This window comes from Coffea arabica, chromosome 8e (assembly GCF_036785885.1).
Source record: "Coffea arabica cultivar ET-39 chromosome 8e, Coffea Arabica ET-39 HiFi, whole genome shotgun sequence".
NCBI lineage: Eukaryota > Viridiplantae > Streptophyta > Magnoliopsida > Gentianales > Rubiaceae > Coffea > Coffea arabica.
The window spans coordinates 7,666,868-7,672,259 of record NC_092324.1 but is presented as its reverse complement, the minus strand read 5'-3'; the positions used below and the strand labels follow the sequence as shown (position 1 = coordinate 7,672,259).

The 5,392-nt window shown below is 36.1% G+C and overlaps 1 long non-coding RNA gene across 1 annotated transcript; it reads right to left on the bottom strand.

Moving 5' to 3' along the window:
* Positions 1-3,382: 3,382 nt before the first annotated feature.
* Positions 3,383-5,037, bottom strand: LOC113704405 (uncharacterized). The gene is made up of 2 exons (XR_011820082.1): positions 4,156-5,037; positions 3,383-3,863 (listed from the first exon to the last, which is right to left on the bottom strand). It is a non-coding gene; the product is annotated as an uncharacterized lncRNA (long non-coding RNA).
* Between the last annotated feature and the right edge of the window lie 355 nt (positions 5,038-5,392).

Genomic DNA, 5,392 nt, shown 5'->3' with positions numbered 1-5,392 from the left:
CATCTTTTTTACAAATTTCAAAGTGTGAAATTCTAATGCGTGTCTTGATAATAAATTCTAGCAATATATTATTTTGGTTTACTACCATGCGAATTGGGATGTTGGGGAGTGTAGGTCGGGTGGTAAGGGGGGAGGGATTGTAAGTGGAAGTCCTGTATTCAAAACCTCCTATTTATCAAAAAAAAAAAAAAAAGAGTGAATTGGGGTGTCTAACTCAATGTTCTGAAAACTCGGATCGACAAGTAAACCAATTGAGCTTACAACTGACAGTTTGATCAACTTGACTCTGGTTTAATGATTTTGAAAAACATTGAAAAAAAAAATTTAGTGGGAGCAAATATGGGTGAATTCAAACCGAGTCAAACTCAAGTAGCGCTGTATTCGAGTTCGAGTGAGTAATAATTCGCAAATTCGTACTTGACTTGACAACATATTTGCAGAGCTCGAGACTCGACTCGATTGTGCTCAAGTTCTAGACCAAGCCCAATCGAGCTCGAGGACTCAAAGGTACTCAAACTCAATAAAATTTTGCCAGAAGTAGTCTGCATTCTGCAATTGCTATTGTACAATTTCATAAGCTCCAGAATCAATTTGTTTCAAGCCTTTCATCCATTTATAAATAATTTCCAATCCAATGTAGTTCTAGAAAATTCACACCAACAAAGTAAATATAAAAAACAGTAAAAATTTCATTCCAATCGACAAAGGAAACAAACTTCCAAAAATCCATAAATGTACTAGAAAATTTAGGTTATCTTAGCACTCCTGACTCCTCTCAATTCCCAGAAGCACAATACTCTCTACGTTGAAAACCGCTAATTTGCATTTAGGGTTTACGGTACCAAAAATTTCTCCAATTTCATCCATATTAGTTTAGGGTTTGTAGACTTGAGAAATAAGAACATACCACAATATGTATGAGCTCAGGTGGTGAAAGTGCCTCAGCGGCTCAGGGTGCATTTGATAAAATTGAAGTACGAAAACTAAAGTCTGAAATCTAAAATCTAAAGTTTGAATTCATTAAATTATTGAATTGTTAAGTATTAAATCTAATACATTTGAGTGCATATTACATTCAGTGATAAGTAAATAGTTTATCACTTAATTTTAGGAGCAAGTTTTGCCGAGAAAATTCAATGTCACTTAATTAATTTAGATGTTAATTTTTTGTTATCAAACAGTCTGAATATGTTAAGATCTAAATCTATTAAGTTTAAGTGCTGAATTAAGTTATCAAATAAGAGCTCAGTATCATTTAGGGTGGAAGATTTTGCAGCTCTACCTTCGACTGAAGCTAAAGTCACTGGCCGCAAGCTGCCCAATACCCACTGCAAATTCGAGCAGCTGAAGAAGAGGAAGAGTTGCGCATTACGAGTTAAGTCTTGAAGAGAAGAAGATGGATTCACAATTTGCGAAATGAAGAGAAGAAGATGGAGATGTAATTGTTGAAGAGAAGGGTCTGAGACTCTAAGTGAAATGCATAAATCTGAATGAGAATGAAGCATGATTTTCCCCTTCTAGGATTTTTGAATTATAATTTTTCATTTATGAAATGTACGTCAGCCCTGATTAATGTTATAAGAAACGGATGAAATGTCGTAAATGATTGAACTTATACACCTAAACTAGTAAATTCATTAACATATAATATATATAATAAATAAATATCTAATTACTCAAATAAGCTTTGTCAAGCTTTTGAGTTCCAGAAAATCAAGTTTGAACTTGAATTGACTGCCTGTATAAAAGTGATTTCAGCCCAAAGCCGAACTTGGATCGAGTCTTTGATTGAATAGCTCGCGAGTTACTCAGATCGCCGGTACTCCTAGAAGCAAGTTCAAAAGGTTGGGTTTTTATCGGGTCGACTAATTCTTAACTGAGTTTGATTAGTGGATTTGACATTTTGGACTAAACACAAAATTGAATTAGAACGATGACCGGTTCGTAGTTTCATCGGTCGAACTGATTGGGCGGCCCTGTTTTAAAACACTAGTCTAGCCAATTACTTAAACCGATTGGGATCCTATCTGAACAGTCAAACTATTAAAAGCCAACCCAGTATTTTTGTCTAGTCAAATCATCAACCAGTCTAATTGAATGGTCAGTTCACCAAATTAACTAATCAACCAGTCAGTTGGTTCGGATTTAATAACTACGGTTTTAGATTGCTAAATTGTGCTACATTGCTTATCAATCGGAGAGATAATTCTGAGTTTGAGATTAGATTTCAACAATTATTTAAGCCAATTTGTCAAATTGATATGTTTACATATACATGTAAAATATATAAGTGGACATCAACGTATAGGTGTCTACAAAAATTCATTTGGATGCACACAAGGTTTAAGAAAAAGTTACAACTTTTTATTTCTCTAATAAAAAAAGTTGGAAAAAGACACATGAGCCTCTCACACTACTATTTTGCACTTTTTGGAAATTTCTTGCGCGCAACGGATCCCCTGCCCCACACTACTATTCCTTGGCTTTTCAGTAACACTTGGCAGTCCGAAAAATCCTCTTTTGACACATAGGAGGATTTGTCTCAGAAAATAGAATGTATCGAAGAACTGGAAAGTGTCCATAACTTGTAGCTAAGTTGTCGTATGAAACGTTCCTATTTTATTTAAGTTGCAAAACAACTGGTGTCATTGCTGACTCGACGAGAGGATTCTCTGCAATTCTCAAAAGCTATTATTGGTTGCAATTTTTGGGGCAATTGATGGTGATATTTCCTCAAATTGAAATTTGTATGGCTTGAAATATTTCTTGTCCGAACCTCGCATGAGGATCCTTGCATTAGCTCAAATTGATGAAGATTTTAATGATACACAACAACCAGCAACAAAGTAGAAGATTTGAATAGCCTATCAGTAGTTGAAGGGGAGAAGAGAGGCAACTATCTGCAGAATTAGCTCTGAATCAATGTCTGATAACCTGCCCTTTAGGCGAAGCTGAAAATTGCAGCCAATTCAGCCTGCAACAGCTTATTCTTCCAGGTAGATTAACAAAATAATGATGGTTGAAAATTTAGTGCCAAGACTGTTATACGTCCAGAACAACTTTACAAGTATTCATCTCAGAAAACATGCCAGCCAATGTAGCATAGCAATCTCAGGAACAACGTTTTTTTAGCAGAATTGCCTGTGTCCCTGTTGTTTCTCATGTCAAGATGCTTCAAGCTCTAAGGATCCAAGACAAAGTCAAGAGACGCAGAGGTCTTTAGACCATTAGTTGAAAAGGGCATCTGCGAATTCTTTTTCTGAATATTTGGCAACCTAAGGCATTTGCAGTAGCAAGCCAAAGCATCTCATAACTTTCAGAATTCAGCCGTAAATGACTTGTCAGGTTAGATGGTTCTCAGATTATTTACCAAGTGTAGATAGATGACAAAAACAAATGAATTTACCTCACAGGTCTCATCCGGGTGGATCTAGAAATTTTGTTACATGAAATGTTTAGCATCCAGATAAGGTGATAAACTGATAATCAGTAAATAGACGTGGGAGCTCTAAATGGTTGAAAGATCCAATAGCTATCACAGGTAGTGATAAATCTAATGGATTGTTCTATTCAATGAAGATTGCAGTCTCCGGAGTGTCACCATCTCCAGCTCCTTCACCCAAAGGCAGGGTACCTCTGAGGATGATAACTTTGAATACGATTTTCGTCGTGCTGCACTCCATGAGCTCAAAGAAACAGCAATCTCCCATTCTCAGACCATTATCAATTACAAATCTTTTCCAGCCAAATCTTTTGGTTGAGCCTCGTCCATGGTAAAACGTCTCCCAGGTCTTGCCACAGGAAGTTAGAACCATAGGGACTAACTTAGAAGGAAGCTCTGACACCATTCTAGTGGGAAGGTTCTGAAAGCAAGAAATTACAAATTCTTGATCATTTTATCTGCTTTCCAGGATACAATACCATCAAAGTATCTTCAACTTAAATTGCCTCCATGAGTATTTACAAGATGTACAACAATCACCAAGTTACTTAGTCTAGAGGAAACCGAGAAATCATTACTTGGTTTATATCTATGAATTAAGCTCAATACATCACAACATTCACCATTTGTATAGCCATGAATGAATTGATAGTCTGCTAAACATTCTCTATCACTATCTAGCTGCATATGAATTCAGCTAAGAAAGACATTACCAATCGATATGGAGGAGTGACATGTGTTCTTGAAAGAATCACATCAAAATACGGCCTTGTCCCAGAGATTGTGTAATATTCAGTATCATCAACTTCAGCCGTTCGACTGCTGGATCCAGGTTGAAAATTTAAGCGCTCTCGATTGGCAACAGAGGTCATGTTCATCGCATCCAAACATGGCTTTTCATCAATAAATGGCAATATACTAAAGGGCTGATAGAAATAAGAACTTTAAGTTTCTTACTGAAATCAAACCAATATACGTATTGAGTATACCGTACAACATTGCTTCTGGGATAACTGATCCGTATGCCATTGCTCAAACTACAGGATTGTACTATTAAATGAGTCCATGATCAGGATTGTACCATGAAACGCATTGTACCATGGATTGAGTAGAAACCACATAGTAGAAGGGCCAGAAATAAAAGTGCATAATAGATCAAGGATGAAAAAGTCGAGGGTGTGGGTCTTTACCTCCTCCTTGACGATGCCATGAACTGGCTGAACCAAAGGGCCAGACATCTTGCCTGAACAAAACTTTCTTTTTGGAAAACAAAAAAAAAAAAGATACAGAAACACTAAACAGCAATAACAGCAGTGAGATTCAGGAGTAAAAAGCAAAAGAAAAAACTAAGTACTACCTCTCTCGACTTGAAACTGCCTACAAGAAACGATATGTAATCCTAAAGCCAAATTTTTTTAATAAAAGTTAATATATAGATCACGAATTTTTAAAACTGTTTAGCAGAACTAGAGGGAGAGGGGGAGAACAAAAAATACAAAAAACAAAAAAAAATATAGTTGGGATTGGGAAGATGGAAAAAAAGAAAGAGGCCATAGACTAGAGACTTTTTAAAAAAGGGTGTGTGTGTGTGTAATGTGTGTTTTGGTGTAGAAGAAGGGGAGACGTGAAAAGACAGATTACAAAGCAAGTACCACGTACTAAAAAAAAAAAAAAAAAAAAAAAGTACGTACTAAAGAACCAGTACAATGGATCTGCCTTTCGAGTTCTGTATTGATTTCTGTGCCATGGTTTTGGTTGGATTGAAGTCCTCTGCAGTCTCACCCGGGTGCAATTGTAGGTGAGAGATGAGGCGTTTTGAGATTGTATAGACGAGATTAAATGCAAGACACCAATTTTAACGTGTCAAGAACATTTATTGTAAACTTATATTTTTTCTTTTGGTTGATGGGATGATATAAAATTAAATTAATCATCATTTATCATCGCATG